Here is a 27,939-nt window from a genome sequence, read left to right as displayed (position 1 = left end):
GGCTACAGTCTATGGGGTTACAAAGAGTCTGACACGACTGAGTAGCTAACAGTTCAGAACACGTGTTATATAAAGCCATCGGGCTGGATTGAAAATGGTCTGGCTCAGACGGTAAAAGCATCTGCCTACAATGTGGAAGACCTGGGTTCAATCCCTGGTCAGGAAGATCCCCTGGAGAAGGAAATGGCAACCCATTCCAGTACTCTTGCCTGAAAAATCCCATGGATGGTAGAGCCTGGTAAGCTACAGTCCATGGACGGGGTCACAAAGAATTGGACACGACTGAGTGACTTCACTTTCCTTTCTTTCTTTCACTTTCAGGATTGAAATCCTCAAAGGAATGAGAGGAGCTAGAGGAGAGGACCAACCCATGGAGTATTCCAAAGGCTAGAGTTAGTGGAGAGGAAGGGACCAGCGGGAAAGCTGTGCAGAAGAGTTCCCTTAAGGTGGAAAATACAAAGATTCCAGCCTTAGTGAAGAAGGTGTTTCAAGAAAAGAGTGACCCACAAGATCAAACTGGTGATGGGTTAGGATGAGGGCCTTCTAATTTGGCACAATTCCCCCTCTCTGGAAATGGCAAATCGTGACACTGACAACGTTTGCTTCAGTGATGTGGTGAGGGCAAAAGCCTGATTGAGTGGGTTCAAAAAAGAATACAAGAGAGCAAGTGGAGACTGAGAGTAGACTCACCTCTGGAGAGTGTGTCTGGAAAGAGGAACAGAGTCTCTTTCTGTTTTGTAAGTAAATTCATTTGCATCACTTCTTTTTAGGAGTGTTAGCAGTGTTAGTCCTTCAGCCATGTCCAACTCTTTGCAGCCCCATAGACTGTAGCCTGCCTCTGTCCATGGGGATTCTGCAGGCAAGAATACTCGAGTGGGTAGCCATTCCCTTCTCCAGAGGATCTTCCCAACCCAGGGATCTCCCAGAGCCCAGGTCTCCTGCAGTGCAAGCAGATCCTTTACTGTTCCACATCTAAGGGATGCCATACAATACTTCTCCTTCATTATACTCTCTAGGTCCATCCATGTTGACTCACAGACTTAGAAAATGAACTCACGGTTGCTGGTGGGAAGGGATGGTTAGGGAGCTTGGGAAGGTCATGTACACACTGCTGTATTTAAAATGGACAACCAACAAAGACCTACTGTATAGCACAGGGAACTCTGTTCAATGTTATGTGGCAGCCTGGATGAGGGGCGTGTGGGGGAGAATGGATACGTGTATATGTCCGGTTGGATTCCCTTCACTGTTCACCTGAAACTATAACTATCACAATGTTGTTAATAGGCTATTCCCCAATACAAAATTTAAAGCTCAAAAAATTTAAAAAAAAAAACAAAACAGGAACAGAGAATTGAGATCAATGGAAGGTTTCTTTTTAAAGATGGTTGCCTTCACAGATTGTTACTGTTACAGCCTGCCAGAGACGGACAGATGACAATGTCATTGAGAAGATGAGAGTGATAGGATCAGTTTCAACCCCTGCTGTGTCTTCTACTATAATAACATGCCCCCCAATTAACACAATTAAATGTTTGGTTATAGTTTTAAACTGCTCTAAAATGCAAACATTTCTTTCAATTACATAGAGTGAGTTTACCAGGAGATGAAAAAAATATTGCCACTGGGTCTTGGAGACTCTGTCTTGATGAACATCGAGAGATGGTCAGTCCTACTGCTGACTTTCCCTAGCATTTCTACACACTTTTGATTTCGGGGTATTTATGTGGCTGGCTCCAAGGGTAGATAGAAGTCCCCAGAGACAGGTTGTTCAGTCCCTCAGTGGTGTAGAACTCTTTGTGACCCCATGGACTGCAGCACACCAGGCTTCCCGGTCCTTCACCATCTCCCGGAGCTTGCTCAAACTCACGTCCATTGAGTCGGTGATACCATCCAACCATCTAATCCTCTGTTGTCCCCTTCTCCTCCTGCCCTCAATCTTTCCCAGCATCAGGGTCTTTTCTAATAAAGTGGTTCTTTGCATCAGGTGGCCAAAGTATTGGAATTTCAGCTTCAGCATCAGTCCTTCCAATGAATGTTGAGGACTGATTTCCTTTAGGATGGACTGGTTGGATCTCCTTGCAGTCCAAGGGATTCTCAAGAGTCTTCTCCAACACCACAGTTCAAAAGCATCAATTCTTTGGTGCTTAGCCTTTTTTGTGGTTCAACTCTCACATCTATACATGACTGCTAGAAAAACCATAGCTTTGACTAGATGGACCTTTGTTGGCCAAGTAATGTCTCTGCTTTTTAATATGCTATCTAGGTTGGTCGTAGGTTTTCTTCCAAGCAGCAAGCGTCTTTTAATTTCATGGCTGCAGTCACCATCTGCAGTGATTTTGGAGTACAAGAAAATAGTTTGTCACTCTTTCCACTGTTTCCCCACCTATTTGCCATGAAGTGATGGGACTGGATGTCATGATCTTAGTTTTCTGAATGCTGAGTTTTAAGCCAGCTTTTTCACTCTCTTCTTTCACTTTCATCAAGAGGTTCTTTAGCTCCTCTTTACTTTCTGCCATAAGGGTGGTGTCATCTGCATATCTAAGGTTATTGATATTTCTCCGTTCTATAGCCCCATGACTAGCAAATGATTAGTATATGTATATTCACAAACTACTTGGGAAAGGAAGGAGAAATAAAAATAGAGAAGGTGAGAACTGGATCTTCCTGCTCTACTAAACCTTTCACCTTTCACATGAGGCATGAGCTTCATATTATTTTGCAAATATACTTTCCTGATAGTATAGTAAGTAAACAATATCTTCCTTTTTAATTTGCAAATGACAAAGGCAAAAGGGGGAAAGGAATAAAGATTTATTGAGTGCCCACAGCGTTCTAGGCACTCTGCTAGGCACAGTTACACGAATTAGTTCTTTTATAGATAATCAACATGATTAGGAAAAAGTTGCATTTTGTACAGAGTCATCAGCATTGCCATTGAGTTAAATAGCCATGTAATGAAATGGGGTGCCTCATACAGTAGTGAGCTTCCCATCCATGGAAGTATGTAAGCAGAGTGTGGATAAGGAGAAACCTAGCATCATCAGGTTTTATCGCCTATGGTCCAATCCAATCATGGGAATCAATGGGTCCAAGTTACATCATTCTGTAACTGTATAATTCATACCTCAAGGTTTCTCATCATCAAAATATAAGCACATAGAATTTGTTAGAAGGCACCATAGAACAGTACTTAAATATGCAGATTCTGAAGTCAAACTGTTGAGGACAAAAGCTACCTCTGCTATTTATGAATCACATTATGTGCCTCAGTTTCCTCATCTGCAAAAAATTAGAATAATAACAGGATGGGAGATAGTGGAGGACAGAGGAGCCTGGCATGCTGCAGTCCACCAGGTTGCAAACAGTCAGACACAATTTGGCAACTGAACAACAACCTTACTCTAAAATTCATCCAAAGTGCTTAGGATAGCACCTAGCACACAGTAAGTGCTCAATAAATATTAGTCATTATTCATTCTGTTCAATTGTCTCTTAGAGACTCCACCAACAGTGTCCTGGGCATTTGGGTATCTGTTATGGCCCATGTTTATACCTTAAACCTAAGCCAACTCCAGTTAGAAAGACTGAGCTCAGCACACAGAAGCTCTTGGGGACTGAGGTGCTTTGATGGGGGTGCAGCCAAGCCGGCCCCCTCTCCTGCTCTTTGAATGTACCCATCTGCCCGAGTTGGGCAATGTGCAGAAATGTTTATGGCGACCTCATTTGTTTTCCTTTCTGTGACTGCTGCCTTCCAAAGGCCAGGAACCGCCGAAATTAAACCAAGGCAGGGGCCAGGGGAGCAGACAGGGCCTGGGTCCAGGCCAGGAGTAATGAAGTGGAAAATGTTCACACCATAGGCAGCATTACAATGCACCTGTACAAATAGAATGAGACCTGCCCCCTCTCCCTCCCAGGGGCCCAACTACCTCAAGACTTCTCTTTATGGCTTTGCTCTGTCCCCTCCCCAATCAACCACGCAGAGACCTACAATGGAGATAAGAAACAAAGACATTAAGGGTGGCGAGGCTGGGGAGGGACAGAATGAAAGGGAGGTGAAAACAGAGACACCCTTAGCCCAGATGTTTCCTGTAAGTTCTGGTGAGCTCTTTGAAAGCCAGGTTGCCTAAAACAGGGGAGAAATGCACAGTTTACGAGTGCCAACTAGGTGCTGGAGGTTTGGCAGGTCACTTTCGTACACTTTAGCTCATGTTACCTACCTGATACGATTTCACAGACAAAGAAACTGAAGTCCAAGGAAACAAAGCCAGAAGGTGACAGAATCAAGATCTGAATCTGGGTAGCACCATTCCTGTTTTATAATGAAGTGACTCTGAGCCGGAATGTTGAGTGACTTTCTCAAAGCCGTACAACTATTGAGCAGAAACTCAGAGGTGCTGAGCTCCCAGGGTAGTGGGCACCGCTGCACCCTGAACAGGTAGGGCAGTGAAGATGAAGGGCCTGGCTTCCCCCAGAGAGAGGAGTAGAGGGGCCATTAAATCATCAGGGTAGAAGACAGGAGATTAAACAAAGACCAACCTATGAACAGTGTTCTATCATTTTTGAAGCAAAGTGACTCTGGGCCAGTCTCCCAATCTCAGGGAGGTTCAGTGTCTTCATCTCTGAAGTGGGAATTCTGTGAGCTTGAAGGGAGATAGCACCTCTGAAAGCCCAAGGATCTGGTGCTCTTCACCTCTCTCAGGCTCCATCTGCAGTCACTCCAACTCTTAACTGTTGGTGCAACCAGAAGCTTCCTCAGCATGGTGGGGAAAAAGTAAAGGTCAAAAGTAAGAGTCTTTGCCCCTATGTACACCCTGGGAGCTCACCTTTCATCACCATCTTCTCTTACATAAGTTCTTAGGATGCTGGGACTTCCCTGGTGGTCCAGCGGTTAAGAACCCGCCTTGGAATGAAGAGGATGAAGGTTCAATCCCTAGTCCTGGAACTAAGATCCCACATGCTGTGGACCAGCTAAGCCTGTGTGCTACAGCTACTGAGCCCATGCATCACAACTGAGGAGTCTATGCACTGCAACAAAAGGCCCCGCGGGACTCAGTCAAGATCCAACGTGCTGCAGTCAAACAAATAAATATTTTAAAAATACATTGCTAGGATCCTTACAAAAGCAAACAGATATAGAAATGCATCCACATACCATAGACCATCAATAAATTCTAGCACCCTTGAAAAATGAGTATTTTTTCGGACCAAAACATATGCTGTTTTTAACTCTCTAATATGTAGCTCATAGTAAATGCTCAATAAATGTCTATCAAATCTGTCAAGCACTTCCAGAGCTTGTGTCATTGTACCCCTAACTTCCACACTCATGGTTTGGTCAACATCCAGCACAGTTTGGTCCTCTCCAGATGCCAGGTGTTTGATGCAGGAATTCAGGAACCAACATGATACAGTTCTCCAAGGAGATGCTTAGCTGCTTCAAAAGGCTCACCTAATTCAACATTAGGAATAATTACTTTTGTTGCTCTTTGTTGCTTTAGGTGTTTTTTCTGTTACTGTTGGCTTTACGATCACTGTTGTTTGGATCAAGAAAAAAGTCTAAACTTTGTATAAAAAATCACGGTTCAGTTCAATCACTCAGTCTTGTCCAACTCTGCAACCCCATGGACTGCAGTACACCAGGCTTCCCTGTCCATCACCAACTCCCAGAGCTTACTCAAACTCATTTCCATTGAGTCAGTGATGCCATCCAACCATCTCATCCTCTGTCATCCCCTTCTCCTCCCGCCTTCAATCTTTCCCAGCATCAGTCCTTCCAATGAATATTCAGGACTGATTTCCTTTAGGATTGACTGGTTGAATCTCCTTGCAATCCAAGGGACTCTCAAGAATCTTCTCCAACACCACAGTTCAAAAGCGTCAATTCTTTGGCACTCAACTTTCTTTATAGTCCAACTCTCACATCCATACATGATTACTGGAAAAACCATAGCTTTGACTAGATGGACCTTTGTCAGCAAAGTAATGTCTCTGAATTTTAATATGCTGTCTAGGTTGGTCATAGCTTCTCTTCCAAGGAGCAAGCATCTGTTAATTTCATGGCTGCAGTCACCATCTGCAGTGCTTTTGGAGCCCCCAAAAATAAAGTCAGCCACTATTTCCATTGTTTCCCAATCTATTTGCCATGAAGTGATTGGACCAGATGCCATGATCTTAGTTTTCTGAATGTTGAGTTTTAGGTCAACTTCTTCACTCTCCTCTTTCACTTTCATCAACAGGCTCTCTGGTTCCTCTTCACTTTCTGCCGTAAGCGTGGTGTCATCTGCGTATCTAAGGTCATTGATATTTCTCCCGGCAATCTTGATTCCAGCTGGTGCTTCATTCAGTCTGGAATTTTGCATAGTGTGCTCTGCATGTAAGTTAAACAAGCAGGGTGACAATATGCAGCCTTGATGTACTCCTTTCCTGATTTGGAATCAGTCTTTAGTTCCACGTCCAGTTCTAACCATTGCTTCTTTACCTTCACACAGATTTCTCAGGAGGCAGGTGAGGTGGTCTGGTATTCCCATCTCTTTCAGAATTTTCCACAGTTTATTGTGATCCACACAGTCAAAGGCTTGTCACTTCCACTGTATAATCATAAGGGATTTGATTTAGGTCATATCTGAATGGTCGGGTAGTCTTCCCTACTTTCTTCAATTTAAGTCTGAATTTGGCAATAAGAAGTTCATGATCTGAGCCACAGTCAGCTCCCAGTCTTGTTTTTGCTGACTCAGTAGAGTTTCTCCATCTTTGGCTGCAAAGAATATAATCATCTGATTTAGGTATTGACCCTCTAGTGATGTCCATGTGTAGAGTCTTCTCTTGTGTTGCTGGAAGACGGTGTTTGCTATGACCAGTGCATTCTATTGGAAAACTCTGTTAGCCTTTGCCCTGCTTCACTTTGTACTCCAAAGCCAAATTTGCCTGTTATTCCAGGTATCTCTTGACTTCCTACTTTTGCATTCCAGTCCCCTATAATGAAAAGGACATCTTTTGGGGGTGCTAGTTCTAGAAGGTCTTGTAGGTCTTCATAGAACCAATCAACTTCAGCTTCTTCAGCGTTACTGGTTGGGGCATAGACTTGGATTACTGTGATATTGAATGGTTTGCCTTGGAAATGAATAGAGATCATTCTGTCGTTTCTGTGATTGCATCCAAGTACTGCATTTTGGACTATTTTGTTGACTATGATGGCTACAAAAATCAGGGTTAGCATGTGTTATTGTTGTAGTTGCATTGTAAAAGAGGAAATGGTTTAATTATTTATTTATTTACTTTTGGCTCTCCTGGGTCTTTGTTGCTGCGTGGGTCTTTCTCTAGCTGCAGACAGCAGGGTCTACTCTCTAGCTGCGGTGTGCAGTCTTCTCATTGTGCTGGCTTCTCTTGTTGCAGAGCACAGGCTCTAGGGTGCACGGGCAGTAGATGCGGCACATGGGCTCAATAGTTGCTGCTCCTGGTCTCTACGGCACAGCCTTAACAGTTGTGGCTCGTGGGCTGAGTTGCTCTGCGGCACGTGAGAACTTCCCAGATCAGGGATCGTGCCTGTGTCTCTTGTGTTGGCAAGCGGATTCTTCACCACTGAGCTTCCAGAGAAGCCGGCATGTGTTCTTAAAACCCTTTGTACTTTCTGACTTTTCCCTATTCAGTCCACTTGCCCTTGTCTCTCACTAGGTGCCAGATGAAGCAAAGAACTCACTGCTGCAGATGCAGACTCTCGAATAATACCTTTCATACAGTGTGACTCCTGGAACCACAGAAACATGTACAGGTGGGAAAGATGAACTCAGGGCAGGAATGCTGTCCTCAAATTGGTCATCCTAGCTGGGTTAGAATTCCATCATGGGATGATCCCTCAGTAGATCATATGACCTTGACCACATCTTCTGAACAGCTGAATGACCTGCATCTTCAGAGCAAAGTATGTCCAACCACACATGGTCTGTTTCCCACCATTTAGAATATAATGTTATCCCTAGTTCAGTTCAGTTCAGTTCAGTTGCTCAGTCATGTCTGACTCTTTGCGACCCCATGAACCGCAGCACGCCAGGCCTCCCTGTCCATCACCAACTCCTGAGTTCACTCAAACCCATGTCCGTTGAGTCGGTGATGCCATCCAACCACCTCATCCTCTGTCATTCCCTTCTCCTCCTGCCTTCGATCTTTCCCAACATCAGGGTCTTTTCAAATGAGTCAGCTCTTTGTATCAGGTGGCCAAAGCATTGGAGTTTCAGCTTCAATATCAGTCCTTCCAGTGAACACCCAGGATTGATCTCCTTTAGGATGGACTGGTTAGATCTCCTTGTAGTCCAAAGGACTCTCAAGAGCCTTCTCCAACACCACAGTTCAAAAGCATCAATTCTTCAGCACTTAGCTTTCTTTATAGCCCAACTCTCACATCCATACATGATTGTTGGAAAAACCATTGCCTTGACTAGACAGACCCTTGTTGACAAAGCAATATTCTGTTTTTTAATATGCTGTCTAGGTTGGTCATAACTTTCTTTCCAAGGAGTTAAGCATCTTTTAATTTCATGGCTACAGTCACCATCTGCAGTGATTTTGGAGGCCAAAAAAATAGTCAGCCAATGTTTCCATTGTTATCCCTAGAATGGGCACCTAATCATACACCATTTAGTGTTCTCATTTAGCAGTTTTTCACTGCTTTACATAACAAAAACTCCAAAAAGTCTGTTGACCCGTCTGAACTCATCAATGAAGTCTAGTCCTGCTGCTAGAAGATGGAAAGTTTCCTAAGACTAGAGACAAGCCCTAACATTTGTGATCTCTACATCTGCATTTTGGTTTCTCTATCCCTACAGTAGCCAACTCCTACTAGTCCATCAAACTCAGATGGTCAGCATCTCCCCAGGTGTCTTGGCCAATCACGAGGCCATCCCCTCCGAGGGACGGATCACATCCATCCCCCTGTGTTCCTGTTGTACTGCAAGCCTCTGCCACTGCAGCACCACCTGCTTCATTGGCTTACTTCCTCTCCCAGGCTGATCTTCTTGACAGCAGAGAAGGCAACACCTTCATCTCTGCCTTCCTCTATACCTGGAACATAGGAGGTCAACAGTAGACACATGTTGAGTGAACAAATGACTGTACGGTTTCCTCTAATAGGGTTGACTTTCCCTGAAGATTTTAAGCTCCCTGTGGACAACACCATGTTGCCCCTTGAGAGCTGGAGTAAGCCAGGCTCTGGGAGAAGGATGCTGATATCAGAAGAGCAGGATGATGACAAAAGGTGAAGGAAAAAGATTCCTTCTATTTTTTTTTTTCCCCAAATTTCTCTCACCTTTGGGATTCTTCCTAGAACCTGGAAGTAATTCTTCAGGGGACACTTAGTATGTATTACAGGGCTCAGGTAGGCTAGGTGTTTCCTGCTATGGGACTGGACCAATTAACTTCTCCCAGCTCAGCAGAGTTGCTGTGGCTGGGAGACTGTTGTAAACTTGGATTAGTCTGCAGGACAGGGAGCAACTCAATCTCTATGCAGAAGGGAGGTTTTGAACACTCAGACACAAATACCAGTTTACCACACCTCTAACATCATTACCAAAGGTTAATATTTCTGGATTTTAAACCTTTTTAAAATTATTTTATAAAACCAAAAGTTGAAAACCCCAAATTTCCTGTTCTCAGTGAAGAGCTACTTAATTCAGCTAATACTCAGTATGTTCCATTTAAGAAGAACAGATCTTAAAAACACCACAGAAAAATCACAGAGTACTTACCTGTAATACATAAGAGTTGTCTATTGGATGGAATCACCACAATCTTTCTTTAAATGGCAAGCAACCCCTCAACTCTGAAAAATTTAGATTTCAGAAATGCGATACTGTCAGCAAACACCAGGCACACTTGGGGGGCCAGGAGTGTCAAAAATGTCCCACAGTTGTACAATACAATTTCAAGTAAACAAATAGACAAATACATGCTGCTTCTTATTCCTGTTGAATGTACAGAAACTGAAATCATTCTTACCCCCAGGACTTCAAAATGCCATGATGGTTTAACTTTTCTTTGTTCACATACAGACTACATGCACTGAACAGTTACCTACATTTCTTAAAAACAAAATGTTAGAACCAAAAGTAACATCAGATCCCAGGGAAAACATGAGGGTTTATCTGACAGTGACAGTGTGGAGCAGTGTTGAAACGGAGTCTGAGTTCATGTTTGGATTCAGTCGGAGGATGTGTAGCAATTGATTAAGGATATCTGTCCTGGATGTGTGAATGCAGAATAATAACACACCAGGCACGTATTTGTCATCCCTGATCCTGTTTGTGAATCTCAAATTATAGACAGTGAAACTCGCACCCAAAGAGATAAACTGTCTAAGGTCACATCGTGAATTTCCTTTTAGAGGACTGAGAATCATGTGGACATAATCATTAGGCCATTTCTATGAGCTAAAGATCTACTAGTATTCAATCTGTAAGGCTTAGAAAAGACATCTAGCTTTGGTATAAAGGATCTTAGGCAGCTGTGACTTCTCCCCTCATTTGGGTCAAACCCCGACTAGCATCTGAGAAAATATACCGCCACTGAATAGCACCCTACTAGCCACTGGACGGCCCCTTTCAATAATATTTGACGTTTAATGACTGGAAATCACCAATATTGTCCATCATCATCTGCCTGAGGCCCCTGGGACCCACCACATCCCAAATTCTTAAAACTCCTCTAAGAATATAAGTTTGGGACACGACACTGATGCTCAACAGAGAGGGGCTTTTGCTCACACTGCCACTGAGGTCACGTGCTCTCTCACCCATGGACAGCTAGGTGTGTCCTCAAAGACCATGCACAGCTAGAGGAACTTCCTCTCTGCTTGAGTGGTGGCCCTGGTGTCCCCTTCTATGAATCTTTTCTGAGACTTCCCTGGTAGTCCAGTGGTTAAGAATCCGCCTTTCAACACAGGAGACACGTGTTCGATCCCTGGTCAGGGAACTGAGATCCCATATGCCACATGCGACTAAGCCCACATGCCTCAACTACAGAGAAGCCAACTGCCAGCAATGAAGAGCTCACATGCTGCAACTAAGACCTGACACACTCAAATAAATAAGTCATAAATAAATATTTAAAAACAAACAAAACACGCTTCCTGAGTCATTCAGGCTGCCTGTAAGACTGCCTTCTTGCGCCCCAGTTAGGTGAGCCACCGTCTCCGTGCTTCCTTTATCCTGTTACTATGGCACCCATCACACCTTCCTATGACCACTCACTTGAGACAGTGATCTTCATGAGGGCCAGGAGTATGTCTTGTTCAGTGTCTTAGCTGTAGCAGTTGAGCACCACGTCTGACCCAGAGTGAGTGCTTCGTAAGTGTCTGTCATAAGAACGAGTTACTGGATGGATGAATACCGTCTTCTTCACATTCATCAGCACACTGTGGTCTTCTCTTTTCCAGAGTGATCACAACCTAGCTTTTCCTAAGGTAAGCTTTCCCAAATTATCTTCTGTGAAATCTTGAGATCCATGAAATAATTGTTGTCCTGAAAGGGTAATCAATAAAGAATAAAAAAAAATTCTTGGGATTTTTTTTCTAAAATGTAATTTAACACATTTGTTGTTCACATATATGTGTGTGTGTATGCTTTAATATAGTGTATGATTATACTATATTAAAGCATAATCTGGTCTGGTCAGAAGAAATGGAGAAATAGCACACCCTACATTAGAATGCCTGGTGAACTCACAAACCTGGAACATTCCGTGGCAGCATGATACATAGCTTGAATCAGCTCATGTATATTGCCTTTTGGATGATTGTTGGTCTTTGTTACATATATTTCTTATAAAAGCACCATATATTTCTGATATTATTCAATGTTTATTGTATGTTAAACATATGGATCAAAATGTGGTCATTTCTTACAACAAATAGATCATCCAGAAAACTTATTATTCCTCTCTATTTTCATTCAAACGCACATGATATTTATAAGGTCCTTTGGTATCCATAAATACACTATTTTTTAAATGTTTCTTATATACAAAAGTCTGAGAAGTACTACCCTTATATAAAATCTCTAAATTGTTGATATATCCAATCTGCTGGTTTCCTTGGGGAAATATGCAGAGATTTGGAAACAAAGGGAAGAGTAGATGAAGAGGTTGGAGGTAATAAAATAAGATTTCATGGAAGTTGAAATTGAAAAAGACATGAAACTCTTATAAACCCCCTATTAACCAGGATGCTGAAGGAGCTATAAAGCATACATGAATAAACAGAAAAAAAGCTTGTAAAGATAAAAACTCTCTGATTAGATTTTAAAACTAAAAACTGATATCTTTATATAAAAAGACTGGTATATGAACTGTCATGGAAAGTTTAAAATAATAAGTATGCCACTATGTAAGTCAGATAAACATAAAGAAAAAGCAGGAGATGTTAAAAATTAGACAAAGCAATTTCCAGATGGCAAAAGGTAAAAGAAATAATAATTTCTTATTGATAAAATTAACAGGATAGTAAAGACGTATAGTAACAAGCTCATAGCTCATAAAAAGAGCAATTTTTAAAAATAACCAAAAGTATTATATTTTAGAATGCTAAAACTCTACTTAGATAATTTACTGTTTATAAATAAGAAGATGAAACTTGTAAACATTTTTACCATGTTTGGTAATGAATGAATCCTCCACTCTTTCTCTAATGAATCCTCCACATTAGAGAAAGAGTGTTGGGAAATAGAAAAGAAACTACAAAAACTAGAATTAATTAATTTGAAAGCAAAACTAGAGTACATAGTGTATATAGTAACGTATATAAATTCATGTATTAATATAATTGGGCTTCCCAACTGGCTCAGTGGTAAAGAATCCACCTGCCAATGCAGGAGACATGGGTTTGATTCCTGGGTCAGGAAGATCCCCTGGAGGAGGAAATGGCAACCAAGAATTCCAGTATTCTTGCCTGGGAAAGCCCATGGACAGAGGAGCCTGGCAGGCTATACAGTCCAGGGGTAGCAAAGAGTCAGACACGACTGAGTGACTAAACAACAGCAGGGTGCTGTTATAAGAATAACAATTGCCACGGTAGCGTGTATTGTATTGTTAAAAGCAGTGTGAGTATGGACATTGAAGACTGCTTTCTAGCTTTGGCCCTGCCACTCACCAGCTGTCAGTGGGGGCCTTGGAGAACTCTTGGCTTCCGTTTCCCTTTATGGGCATAGGGCTACCTACCCTATAAGGTCATTATGAGAATGAAACAACATAACAGATGGAAAGTGGTTTTAATTTATAAAACGCTACAGAAACATTGACTTTTATTACTGTTAGTGATATCATTTTGTTATACTGAGAGGAAATTTGTTTATCTTATACTTATAGCCTCCAATCCTCGTTCCTTATAGGAGGCCCTCATTACTTCTAGGAAACAAACAATCACATTGAGGCAGCCTGAATTTAAAAGTAAATCACTCCATGATGCAGTCAGGAGCCAAGAAATGCTGGCTGCTTCTAGAATCTTTCAGCAAGGAATGGATCTCTCCCTAGGGCCTCCAGAAGTAAGTAACTCTCCTTTCACCTTGATTTTAACCCCTTAAGAATTATTTTGGATTTTTGACCTTCACAACTGTCAGAGAGTAAGTTGTGTTATTTTAAAGTTTAAAAAAAAAAAATAGAACTAAATCACTCCAGGACACGTAGACTGATAGAATCTCAGTTGGAACCAGAATCCCATCTTACCATCACAGACAAGCCACCTAGACAGAGTTATGCCTTAAATTATGTTTTACAGAGGAAATATAAAATCTGTGGAAAGGTGCTAACATCTCCTAGCAGAGGCTGGTCTCTTAGTTGCCTCCCAAGGAACTGGTATCTAATGGTGGGAACCAGGACATGTATAAAATATTGTAAGGTAAGGCATAAAGCACTAAGGCTGTTAGCTGGGCACAGGAAGAGTGTTAGAGAGGTATCGAGAAGATAAAGGTCACCAATACCTGAAGAAAGGAATCACAGACATCTTTCTGAAAGAGTAAGTTTTGAATCAGACTTTGCTAGGCACACAGATGACCAGCCTGGAACAGTGGAAAGGGCATGGACTCTCAGTTCAGCAAATGACCTGTTGTTGGCCCTGCTCAAACCATAGCTTCTCCCTCTCAGTTTCCTCATCCATAGAGCAGGAATAAAGCTACTAGTGAGAATGGATTGCTTCTAGGGCTAAATTAGTAAACAAATATATATTTCAACTGTAGGGATTCCCAGGTGGCTCAGTGGTAAAGAATCTGCCTGCAATGATGGAGACTTTCATTTGACCCATGGGCCAGGAAGATCCCCTGGAGAAGGAAATGGCAACCTACTCCAATATTCCTGCCTGGAGAATCTCATGGACAGAAGAGCCTGGTGGGCTACAGTCCAAGGGGTCTCAAAGAATCAGATACAACTTAGCCACTAAACAAAAACAACAAAGATACTGCTCTAGGATGACTCCAAATTATGCTTCTAAAAACAGAAGGTAATAAACCAACCAGGGGATATTTATGGAGCATTCTATATGTGTCCAGCAAGGTGCTGAGAGTGATTTGAATACCATGGAATTCAGTATTTCTTTTTTTTATTTTCCAGATATTATTAAGATATTGACATATATAATGTGTAAATTTAAAGTATACAATCTAATGATTTGATACACACATATCTTGCAAAATGATTACCACAACAAGGTTAGTTAATAACTGTATTCTCTCACATAGAGAATTATAGTATTTCTTAATTCTAAGATAACATTGATTTTAAGAAATATTGCTGATTTAATAACTTTTAGGTTGAAGAGAAGGAAAAAGATATTATGTAACATGCACATATCAACTGTAAGATCCATACTGATTTCAGAAAAATTAAATTTGAAAGAAAATGTATGTCCTTAAATTTGAGACAATGTGGTCTTAAGATGTGGCCTCTACTTTCCAAAAGTAAGCAGCCCAATTGGCAAGATATGACCACTATGATGAAAAAGAGAGCAAAACAGCCCAAGCAAGTACATGGTTAAATATTGGGGGTCTCGGTCTCTCCTTTTCTGCAAAACACCTGGAGATCCACAAAAGGGAAGTCTACTTTGTATTGCTTACAACTCACCACCGTAGGCCACATGTTCAGGGATTCTCCACCAGGTTTTTAAGGAGTCCTGAAGATAGCCCCGCTTTTGGTAGCCTGCAGGATTGCAAATGTACATTCAAGTAAAGCTTGAATTCAACAGCATTTCCTGAGCATCTATTCTGTGCCCACAGTTGAGCTGAGTGATACTTGTGGAAGACCCAACACCTTTCTCATCCCTGCATTCCCCACAGCCCCTGGTACACCACACAACACACAGTAGGTGTGTGTGGCTGGCATTTTGCCAAACTGAGCTAAACTGATTCTACTATCCACATGAAGTTCAAGTTCTTCTACAAAGAAACTACTGTGCTGGCCATAAAGTTTGTTTGGGTTTTTCTATAACATCTTATGGAAAAACCCAAAGAAACTCTTTGGCCAACCCAATAGAACCAATCACTGGCCAACCTAATAGAACCAATCATTGGGCAAATGGGTTGCGTCCCTGTTTCTCAGCATGTCTATGGTGATGGGCCAGGTTTTTATTCTCAATCTTTTGTGAAATACAAAATCACATAATTGTATGCCATAGGGATGCCAAATTTCTGTAATTTTTCTCAGTTTGCTCTCAATTTCTGTACTGATCTCATCAAGGACCCATAAGAGTTTGCAGATTGACACCCAACTGACCCCAGTACACAGATCACGAGTAACATGTCTGAGTAACACGATTCCAAAACTCTTCCTTATATATTATATGGAGATCTCAGAATCACTTGGAAAATTAATCAACTGGCAAGCTTTGGAAAGCATTTAATAATGATGATGATGAGAGCATCATTTTTCAAGTGCTTCTTATGTGGAAGGCACTGTTGATGATTAGGAACCAGCCCCATCACATCTTCTCATGAAGGAGACTGCTGTTCAGTAGGGGAGATTAACCAGTGAACGCTTCTGTTCTTTTTTCCATCTCTTGACTGGAGCAAGGGAAGGTATAACTGGCAGTAGAAAACATAAGGCTCTGGAAGCCAGGTGGCTTTGGATATAAGCCCTGCATTGCTATTTACCATCTACATGAAGTAGGGCAAGCAGGCACTTCACAGAACCTCAATTAATCTATCTGGACATAGGAGCCCCTCCCCCACACATGGAGTTATTGTTTTAGACATACAGTGGCTTGCTGTGGTGTTAATATCCTAAAGAGACACAATCAAGTGATCTGGTACAGGTCTGAATGAGGAATTACTAGCAGACAAAAAATTCTGATGAGACTCTCAGAGTAATAAAGGTTTCAAAGACTCTATGATGAAGAACATCTGAAGGATGAGAAATACTTGGCTTAGAAACAATTTAGAGGACAACAGAGTTGCCTTCATTTCAGAAGAGACAATCCCTTGGAAGGAGCATAGATAGACCTCTCCTGGGTGGCCCCAAAGCCTAGAACAACAATGTGAAAAAACTATAGAGAGACAGATTTTGCTCAAAGGAAGAAGTTTCTGACAACCAGAGTCTTCCAAAGATGGAAGGGGCTGGCTGGACTGGAGTGAGTGGCCACTCGTGTGTGAAACCTGTGTCCCCTTGTCACAGAAGCTGGTAGTGGGTGACCTTAGTGTTTTCAGACCAACGATTGGTCTAGGTGGTCTCCAGGTGTCTTCTGGGGCTTCCATTACAACTCTGAAAATCCAAGGAGAAACTTTCCCACTGTGGGAATTCTTCTCAGCCTTCTGTTCATTTGGGCATAAAAGGTAGGACAGCTGGGAAGATGTCAATCAGTCCATCAGAACTACTAAAAATGGCAGTGCGTGCTGAAAAGTGGTCCTAATATCCCTTTTATTTGTCTGTCCCTGTGTAGTACATGAAACATCTTCACACATTGCCTCGCCCACAGCTCTGGGAGGTAAAAAATCATTATTATGCCCAATTTGCAAAGATGAGGCGAAGACTCAGAGAGAAGCTCTTAGTTCAGAAAAGAACTCACATCCCATAAGTCAGAGACCTGGAGCTCAAATCCAATTTGCTGATTCGCAAATCTCAGCTCTTCTCACTGCTGCCTCCTCCCATCTTTTCTGAGACTTCGTGCCTATCCTAGGTAACCATTCCTGTTGTTTAGTCCCTAAGTCATGTCTGACTCTTATGCAACTCCATGGACTGTAGCCAGGTTCCTATGTCCATGGGATTCTCCAGGCAAGAATACTGGAGTGGGTTGCCATTTCCTTCTCCAGGGGATCTTCCCCACCCAGGGAGCAAATCGTCATCTCCTGCATTGCAGGCGGATTCTTTACCATTGAGCCACTAGGGAAACCCAGACATTCCTGCTGCTGCTGCTGCTAAGTCACTTCAGTCGTGTCCGACTCTGTGTGACCCCATAGACAGCAGCCCACCAGGCTCCCCCGTCCCTGGGATTCTCCAGGCAAGAACACTGGAGTGGGTTGCCATTTCCTTATTAGCGACCCCACGGACTGCAGCCTACCAGGTTCCTCCATCCATGGGATTTTCTAGGCAAGAGTACTGGAGTGGCTTGCCATTGCCTTCCCCGAGACATTCCTACCCCAGCATTTAAACTGCTTGTGAAGGTCAGATGAGGCAAGGTACTTGAAAAGGCTTTGAGCAGCTGAAATTATTTCCTTCCTTCCTCCCTCTTCCCTCCTTCCTTCTCTTGCTTTCTTTTCTTCCTAAAATATTTACTGAACAGATTTAAAGTTCCAAGCACTACGACAATCAGCTGGGATGCAAAGATGCATGATATACAGTCTTTGCCTTCAAGAAGCTGCCAGTCTGGCTGGGGGTTACAGATAGGTTTAAAAACAATCCACAAGTGTATCAACAGTGCAAAAATAGATATAATGAAGTTTGCTCTGAGGCAGGTGTGATTAATTCAGGAAGGCAAGTGGGACAGTTAAAGTCTTCTTGGAGGAGGTGACATCTAAACTAGGTTTGGAAGACTTACAGTTTCCCAGGCAGGTGTTAAGAAAGTTTGGGCAGGAAGAAGAGGGTATTCCACGGAAAGAAGGGAACATTTACTAAGGCATGGAGATGTGGGCCAACATGGTGTATTTAGGAGTAATACAGTAGAGCTACTGTATTGAGCAAGGACCAGGAGTTGTAAGAGACAGGACGACGGAGGTCAGAAAGGGTCAAAGGAATATTCAATGTCAATTTAAGGAGCTTTGGAGAGTTTTGAAAGTGGTTCAGCTCCTGGTGGGGGTGGAGGAGTGGGTGAGAGGCTAAAGAGAGGGTTTGAAGGACAGGATGGTTTCACGGCAGAGTAAGAGATTAGTGGTCTCAGAGAAGAGACCAAGAGTGACATGTTACATGAATTAGAGAGGCGACTCCCAGTCACTAGTGTGATGCTGAATGCTGTGTGTGTGGACTGAATTGGAACCAAACGACTCGAGAAAAAAAAGTGGTTCAGTTCAAGAAGAGGCATCATCAGGGTCTTAGAATGAGCACATGGATATCAGAGTGTAGAACAGGTAAGAGGGAAGAGGCGATGCATTCACAGTCCTTCTCTTCCACATGCCCAGATCCAGCCTCAGCCCTTCTCTGCAGCTCTGTGCCCCAGGAGACTGACCTCTGCTGACCGCACCTTCTGCACCCCCTAGAACCAGACTTCTGTGTTCAAACAATGGGAAGGAAGCTCCAGGCAGGGCAGAGGAGGCAGTCATCATGTGATTTCTCCCCTGTTCCCTCCCTGCTTCTGCATAGCCTTTCCAGTATTTCCCACCAAGGAGTCCTTCCTCCATGGTTCTAGTTCTCTCTGAGCTACATCATCTTTATTTATTCCCTTGTCTCTTCAATCCTAGAGGTGGTAAGAGCTTCCGGCGCTTGCTAGTCTCTGGGTGCCTTGACATCCCTTGTTCATAACGCTAACCCTGACCCCACTTCTCTGTCCCTTCATTAATGGCTCTTCAGTTGAACCATGTGAGATGAGTTCTGCCTCCTGCCATGAGCCTGCCTGATTCAGGCGTCAAGGTGAGATACAGGTCTGGAGCGAGGCAGGGCCACGGCCACGATCTGAGGGAGGGATGCTGTGGCAGTGGGGGTGAGGAAAAGGGAGCAGAGTGGAGGGTCGTTCCAAGGGAAGCCATGCGTCTTGATTTCGGCTTGTGCTGGGAGGGGGAAAGTCCTGGGGGACTGAATAAGTGGTGGGGCACTCCCCAAAATGGAGAATTCATGAGAAGCTGTTCTGGTGGATTGGTGAGGTCAGGTTTGATCACCTGAGTTTGAGGTGCTTCAGGAAGAGATGTCCAGGAGACCAGTGGATCAAAGGGTCTGCACCTGGAGACAAAGCCAAGATACCGGCAGCACAGAGCTGATAGTTAAGGTCCACAAATAACAGAGAAATGCATTAAATTTGCCACAAACCCCTCCCCTTGGTCCTGTCTTAATAACTACTGAAATATAAAGAAGTAGAGCTATCAGGACTCAAGATGTCACATGAAGGCTCTGGTGACAAGCTGCTTGCCTTGTGCCTTGATTAATTGCCCCGCTTTTAAAGATTCAGGGGTTTGTTTTTCATGTCCATAATTTTCCCTGGCGTTCCATTTAGTCATTCCTATTTTTCACCACCAGATTGTTTGCTGGGGAAAAGAACAAAAACAGCAACAGATGTCTTTGTTTTGGGGTTTTGCAAAACTCTCTGGTTAAGATAACACTTTCAATTAAAGAAATTATATCATCCAAATACCATATGCCGACAAGCCCTCATTTGCAAAAAAATCACCTGCTTTCAGAAACTGTTTGAAGAGTCCTCTCATACCATCCCTCAATCACTCAATCGGACATTGAAACAGATCCCTTCTCTTCTCTCGTCTGGATTATAAAAGCTTCAGTTCAGAAAGCTGAAGTCAAGAGAGCATCCTCTGATTTGTCCTCAGGACTCCACAGGTATTCATCACCAATTCCTCAGACTTCATGCACATGTGTGTGCTCACACACACACACACAAACACACCCTCCATGGGTGTAACCTGCGCTATTCATTGTATATCAGGGCCTGGCACATTGTAAGCACTTAGCAAATCACTGTGGAATAAATTAATTCATTTCTTTTTTCCTTCCTTCCTCCCTCTTTCCATCCTTGTTTTTTCTATGGCTTCACATTTTCTGAAGGACTCCTATGCCATACAGTTACTAAGCACTGGAAATACAAAGAGAATTAAACAGATAGCCTGTCCTCAAGACATCCACAGTCTAGAAGGAAGATGGCCAAGTAACAGGAGAGTTCTAATCCTGGGAAGAACATAAGCTCCTTAGGGGCAAGAATCAGTCCTAATTCCCCACATAATTCCTTTTTTGTTTAGGGCCACGAGCTCAATGGGTATTGAGTATTTGTGGAGCAAAATATTTGTTGAATGGAGTATATCTTATCATGACAAGCAGGCCCCAAACTACAGAAGCAAAGGAAAAATGATCCTAAGGTTATAAGGGAGCTGGGAGGAGTGGGGTGTGCCCCAAGAGCTAGAAAAGCAGGGGCAATGGCAAGAGGCCAGGGCCTGCTGGGCTGTCAGAAACAGCGCAGTCAAAGCATGGAGTCATGACAGGGCTTATGACTTACATGACTGCTACGGTGAGCAATCCAGTTTGGTCACAGCATCAACATCAATCACAATATCAAGTGAGAGGAAGACTGAACACAATCCAAGTCCCATTATAGCGGATCTTTAAGGTGTGCTTGGAGTCTACATTTTGTTAGACACTGGAGAACCATGACATCTTGTGACAAACATGAAATGGCAGTTCATCCAGCTCAAACCTACTGTAATAGACTCTTCCCTGTGTTGGGGATGTTGATTTGACTGGAAACACACAATTTCAGAGTGGGAATTTGGATTCAATATGTTCTGCTGGATATTCTCCATTTGCCCATCCAGGTCTACTTTCTCCATATCTCATCTGACTCTCTGCCCCAGACAGCTGACCTTATAAAGAACATCAATTGGCTCCCTTGTGCTCTGGCTTTCAGTTGGATTTGGCCAGTGGGAACCACCAGTAGGAGATCAGGAAGTGAGAGGAGAGTGAAGTTCAGATATTGGCTCCCTGGCTCCTTCTGTGTCAGGTGGCTGTGGGTTAATGATATTCCTCTACCGAAGGCCACAGCTCCTGAAAAGTGGTCCTCTCTATATGGCTACACCTTCTAGTTGCATAACATGTCCTTCCTCTCCTCCTTTAGGCCTGAGGACAGTTAAAATCCCCCTTCTGTTGTTAGCCCTATCTAGCTAGGTGGTGCTAGATAGGATTGAGCACTGTCCTTTGTTGCTTTCTCTAACCCTGTCTGTAACTCCTTAAATAATTATTCTTCTCCAATTGACCAGTTTGAGTGTGCCAAGAATCTTATATGAACACCTACCTTATGCTAAGCACAATCTGAGATATTTTACATACATGGCTTTCAAGTAATCCTCCCAAACAAATCTTCAGGTAAATATTAATATTTCCATTTACAAATTTTAAACATACATGAAGTTCAAAAAAATTAAAATAAACATACGTGAAGTTCACAAGTTTTAGATAACTGGTGAAGTCCATCTTCTACAACTTGGAATCTTTCTATTTAGAATAGTACCTGACAATTCCTTGACTGAATGTATGAATGACTACAAGACTGTGCATGCTAAACGCGAATATGAGCATTAGAGATCATAGGGGTGTTGGAAATGCAGTGGCGGGAGGAGTGGCTTCTGAATCACAAAGAGCAGAATCCTAATTCAACCAAGTGGGGTTTATTCCAGGTATGCAGGGCTGGTTCAATACTTAATATAATCCATCGTATCAACAAACTAAAAAAGGAAAATCACATAATCATATCAATAAAGAAAGAAAAACTATTTGAAAAAATCCAACTCATGATAAAACCCATTCGTGAACATGAAGGGACCTAGGGATTGTCACACTGAGTAAAGTAAGTCAGACACAGAAAGATAAATATAATACGATATCACTTATTGTGTGGAATCTTTTTTTTAAAAAAAAGGGTACAAATGAACTTACAAAACAGATATTGAGTAACTGACATAGAAAACAAACTTACGGTTGTCAAAGGGGTAGAAGGAAAAGAGATATATTGGGAGACAGGGATTGATATAAATACACTCTTCCTCCTCTTGTGCACTGTTCATCCATGTCGACTCTCTGTGACCCCATGGACTGCAGCCCACCAGGCTATACAGACACTACTATATATAAAATAGATATCTACTGTATATCACAGAGAGCTCCTCAATACTCTATAATGGCCTATATGGGGAAAGAATCTTAGAAAAGAGTGGATATATGTATAACTGATTCACCTTGCTATACACCTGAAACTAACACAGCATTGTAAATCAACTATACTTCAATAAAATTTTTTTAAAAATTTTAAAAATTAAAAAAATTAAAAACCCCATTCTTGATAAAAACTGAGTAAACTAGGAATGTGCAGGAACTTTCTCAACTTGATAAAGACTATCTACAAAAATCCTACAGCTTATACATCATATTTAATGATAAGAAACTGAAATTTTCCCACGAAGTTCAGGTACAAGGCAAGGATGTCCCTTCTCATTGCTCCATTTAACGTCATACTGGAAGTCTTTACTAATGCAATAAGACAAGAATAAGAAATTTAAAAGTACACAGTTTAGGAAGGAAGACATAAAACTGTTTGCAGATGACATGATCATCTAAGTAAAAAACTGAGAATAACTAACAAAAAAGAAAAAGAAAAAAAAACTCCTGGAACTATTAAGTGATCATAGAAAAGTTGCAGATATAAAGTTAATGTATAAAGTCAGTTCCTTTCCTATATACCAACAATGAATAAGTGGAATTTGAAATTAAAACAACCACTAGACCATTCAGATATGACCTAAATTATAATCCCTTAAGATTATTCAGTGGAAGTGAGAAATAGATTTAAGGGACTAGATCTGATAGATAGAGTGCCTGATGAACTATGGACGGAGGTTCATGACATTGTACAGGAGACAGGGACCAAGACCATCCCCATGGAAAAGAAATGCAAAAAAGCAAAATGGCTGTCTGAGTAGGCCTTACAAATAGCTGTGAAAAGAAGAGAAGTGAAAAGCAAAGGAGAAAAGGAAAGATATAAGCATTTGAATGCAGAGTTCCAAAGAATAGCAAGGAGAGATAAGAAAGCCTTCCTCAGCAATCAAAGCAAAGAAATAGAGGAAAACAACAGAATAGGAAAAACAAGAGATCTCCAAGAAAATTAGAGATTCCAAGGGAACATTTCATGCAAAGATGGGCTCAATAAAGGACAGAAATGGTATGGACCTAACAGAAGCAGAAGATATTAAGAAGAGGTGGCAAGAATACACAGAAGAACTGTACAAAAAAGATCTTCACGACCAAGATAATCATGATAGTGTGATCACTGACCTAGAGCCAAACATCCTGGAATGTGAAGTCAAGTGGGCCTTAGAGAGCATCACTACGAACCAAGCTAGTGGAGGTGATGGAATTCCAGTTGAGCTATTTGAAATCCTGAAAGATGATGCTGTGAAAGTGCTGCACTCAATATGCCAGCAAATTTGGAAAACTCAGCAGTGGCCACAGGACTGGAAAAGGTCAGTCTTCATTCCAATCCCACAGAAAGGCAATGCCAAAGAATGCTCAAACTACCGCACAATTGCACTCATCTCACATGCTAGTAAAGTCATGCTCAAAATTCTCCAAGCCAGGCTTCAGCAATATGTGAACCGTGAACTTCCAGATGTTCAAGCTGGTTTTAGAAAAGGCAGAAGAACCAGAGATCAAATTGCCAACATCTGCTGGATCACGGAAAAAGCAAGAGAGTTCCAGAAAAACATCTATTTCTGCTTCATTGACTATGCCAAAGCCTTTGACTGTGTGGATTGCAATAAACTGTGGAAAATTCTGAAAGAGATGGGAATACCAGACCACCTGACCTGCCTCTTGAGAAACCTGTATGCAGGTCAGGAAGCAACAGTTAAAACTGGATATGGTACAACAGACTGGTTCCAAATAGGAAAAGGAGTACGTCAAGGTTGTATATTGTCACCCTGTTTGTTTAACTTATACGCAGAGTACATCATGAGGAATGATGGCCTGGAAGAAGCACAAGCTGGAATCAAGACTGCCGGGAGAAATATCAATAACCTCAGATATGCAGATGACACCACCCTTATGGCAGAAAGTGAAGAGGAACTCAAAAGCCTCTTGATGAAAGTGAAAGAGGAGAGTGAAAAAGTTGGTTTGAAGCTCAACATTCAGAAAACTAAGATCACAGCATCTGGTCCCATCACTTCATGGGAACTAGATGGGGAAACAGTGGAAACAGTGTCAGACTTTATTTTGGGGGGCTCCAAAATCACTGCAGATGCTGATTGCAGCCAGGAAATTAAAAGACGCTTACTCCTTGGAAGGAAAGTTATGACCAACCTTGATAGCATATTAAAAAGCAGAGACATTACTTTGCCAACCAAGGTCCATCTAGTCAAGGCTATGGTTTTTCCAGTGGTCATGCATGGATGTGAGAGTTGGACTGTGAAGAAAGCTGAGTGCCGAAGAATTGATGCTTTTGAACTGTGGTGTTGGAGAAGACTCTTGAGAGTCCCTTGGACAGAAAGGAGATCCAACCAGTTCATTCTAAAGGAGATCAGTCCTGGGTGTTCACTGGAAGGACTGATGCTAAAGCTGAAACTCCAATACTTTGGCCACCTCATGTGACGAGTTGACTCACTGGAAAAGACTCTGATGCTGGGAGGGATTGGGGGTAGGAGGAGAAGGGGACAATAGAGAATGAGATGCCTGGATGGCATCACCGACTCGATGGACATGAGTTTGAGTGAACTCCGGGAGTTGGTGATGGACAGGGAGGCCTGGCGTGCTGTGATTCATGGGGTCGCAAAGAGTGGGATACGACTGAGTGACTGAACTGAACTGAGTACTCAAGAAAATGAAATACTTAGGTACAAATCTTTCAAAATATGTAAAAGATCTAAATGAGGACCACAAAACTTTGATGAATAAAATCAAAGAAGAACTAAATAAATATAGAGATACTCCATGCTTATGGATAGGAAGACAAAATGTATCCAAGATGTCAATTCTTCCCAACTTGAGCTACAGATTCAGTGCAATTCCAATCACAATCCCAGTAAGTTTTTTGTAGATAACAACAAATTGATTCTAAAGTTTATATGGAAAGGCAAAAGACCCAGAGAAGCCAACACATTATTGAAGGAGAACAAAATTGAAGGACTGATCCTACCCAACTTCAAAACTTACTATAATACTACAGTCATCAAGACAGTGTGGTATTGGTAAAAGAATTGCAAATTGATCAGAGGAGCAAAACAGAGATCCCAGAAACATATCCGCATAAATACTATCAACTGATCTGTGACAAAGAAGCCAAGGGACTACAATGGAACAAAGACAGTCTTCTCAACCAATGATGCTGGGACAACCAGCCATCCATCCATATGCAAAAAAAGAAAAGAAGAAGAAGAATCTTTACACAAACTCCTTCACAAAAATTAACTCAAAATAGATCACAGACCTAAATGTAAAATGCAAAACTATAAAACTCTTAGAAAATACATAGGAGAAAACCTAGATAACTTTGAATATGGTCATGCCTTTTTAGATACATGACCAAAAACAAAATCCCTGAAAGAAATAATTGATAAGCTGAAGTTCATGAAAAGTAAAAGCTTCTGCTCTGTGAAAGACAATGTTAAAAGAATGAGCCACAGACTAGGAGAAAATATTTGTAAAAGACACATCTAGTAATAGACTATTATACAAAATATATGAAGAACACTTAAAACTCAACAATAAGAAAACAAGCCCAATTTTAAGAGAGAGGTCATCAAAGAAGATGCTATGCTGTGCTTAGTTGCTCAGTCACGTCCGACTTTTTGCGACCCTATGGACTGTACCCCACCAGGCTCCTCTATCCTTGGATATTCTCCAGGCAAGAATACTGGAGTGGGTTGCCATGCCCTCCTCCAGGGGAATCTTCCCGACCAAGGGATCAAACCCAGGTCTCCCACATTGCAGGCGGATTCTTTACCATCTGAGCCACCAGAGAAGCCCATGAATACTGAAGTGGGTAGTCCATCCCTTCTCCAGGGGATCTTCCCAACCCAGGAATCAAACTGGGATCTCCTGTGTTGCAGGTGGATTCTTTACCAGCTGAACTACCAGGGAAGCCCATCAAAAAAGATATACATACGGCAAATCAGTATTGGGATGGCCAAAAAGTTCATCCAGGTCTTTGTAACAACTTACGGAAAAGTTCAAATGAACTTTTTGGCCCACTCAATATATGAATCAATGCTCCACATCATATGTCATCAGGGAAATGCAAATTAAAATAATGACATACCACTGCACACCTATTAGAACAGCCAAAATCAAGAACACTGACAATACTAAATGCTAGTGAGGATGTGGAGCAACAGGAATTCTCATTCATTGCTGATCGGAATACAAAATGGTACAGTCACTTTGGAAGATAGTTGGATAGTTTCTTATAAAAACAAAATATACTGTTACTGAATGATCCAGTGATCACAATCCTTGGAATTTACCCAATGGAGCTGACAACTTATGTCCACGCAAAAACCTGCACATGGATGGATGCTCACAGCAGCTTTATTCATAATTGCAAAAAAATTTGGAGGCAACTGAGATGTCTTCAGCAGGTGAGTGAATAAATACACGGTGGTACATCCAGATAATGGAATATTACTCAGTGCTGAAAAGAAATGAGCTATCAAGCCATGCAAAGACATGAATGAAACTTAAATGCATATTACTAAGTGAAAGAAGTCAATCTGAAAAGGCTACACACTATGATTACAGCTATATGATATTCTACCAAAGGTAAAACTATGGAGACTAGTAAAAGATTACTAGTTGCCAGAGCAGGCAAGGGTGAGGAGGAAGAGGAGATAGACAGAGCACAGAGGATTTTTAGGGTCCTGAAAATACTCTGTATGATATTATAATGAAAGAGATAAATCATTATACATTCACCCAAACCCATAGAAGGTACAACACCAAGAGTGAACTCTAAGGTAAATTATGGACTTTGGGTGATAATGATGAGTCCATACAGGTTTGTCCTTGGTAAAAAAGTGCCATTTCAATAAGTGATGTTGGCAAGGGGCTGAGCAAGTGTAGGGGCAGGGCTATTATTAGCAACCTCTGTACCTTCCTCTCAATTTTGTTGTATATCTAAAACTGCTCTTAAAAAAATATTCTAACTCCACTACTGACGAGATCTCTTAGCCTTAATTCCTTATATGGACCTTTGGATAAAAATTCCTACTACATAATATGGTTATAAGGTTTAACCAAGATAATATTCACAAAGTATCCAGAATACAACAATTACTTTATAAATGACAGACTTATTTTACGAAAATATACATATATATTCTGTATAGTCATATATATATCATCCTGATTAGTACTCAGATCAATGATGAAAACCACATTATTGGACAGATTGAGGCTTCAATCAAGTACCCTTTTCTTTTACTTACAAATCACTGCTTCACAGATACACATATACAAATGTAGTAGCCAGTTGAAGTTGTTAGTTACCTTATTAGTTAAATGGAGTTGCCACTGCTTAAAGCTTCCTATTTAGACTGGGCCTAGGTCTTCTGGTCCCCAGGTCATATTCAGCCCTCCCAGCGCCTCACTGTAGAGTCTAAAGAACATCCTGCAGTCAGTAGAGAGGATACTTCTGTTTTCCTCTTCGAGCTCCAATCTCTTCGACTGAAAGCAGCAAACCTTTCCAAGACACATGACAGTTACTCACTTAGGAGTGAGCCACAGGTCTTTCCTGACTGGCTTTGCCAGCTCCTCTTTTTAATTGTTTCTGGGGGAGGGAAAAACTTC

General features: G+C 41.9%; 1 long non-coding RNA gene across 1 annotated transcript; it reads right to left on the bottom strand.

Moving 5' to 3' along the window:
* LOC129541171 (uncharacterized) lies at positions 1 to 27,939 on the bottom strand. The gene is made up of 4 exons (XR_008682777.2): positions 27,640 to 27,939; positions 11,241 to 11,510; positions 9,741 to 9,814; positions 1 to 9,057 (listed from the first exon to the last, which is right to left on the bottom strand). It is a non-coding gene; the product is annotated as an uncharacterized LOC129541171 (long non-coding RNA).

The sequence above is a fragment of the Moschus berezovskii genome, chromosome 4 (assembly GCF_049115385.1).
Source record: "Moschus berezovskii isolate FMDL1 chromosome 4, NW_MosBer_1.0, whole genome shotgun sequence".
NCBI classification, from domain to species: domain Eukaryota; kingdom Metazoa; phylum Chordata; class Mammalia; order Artiodactyla; family Moschidae; genus Moschus; species Moschus berezovskii.
The sequence above is the reverse complement of the archived record's forward strand: the minus strand, read 5'-3'. Positions and strand labels throughout refer to the sequence as shown.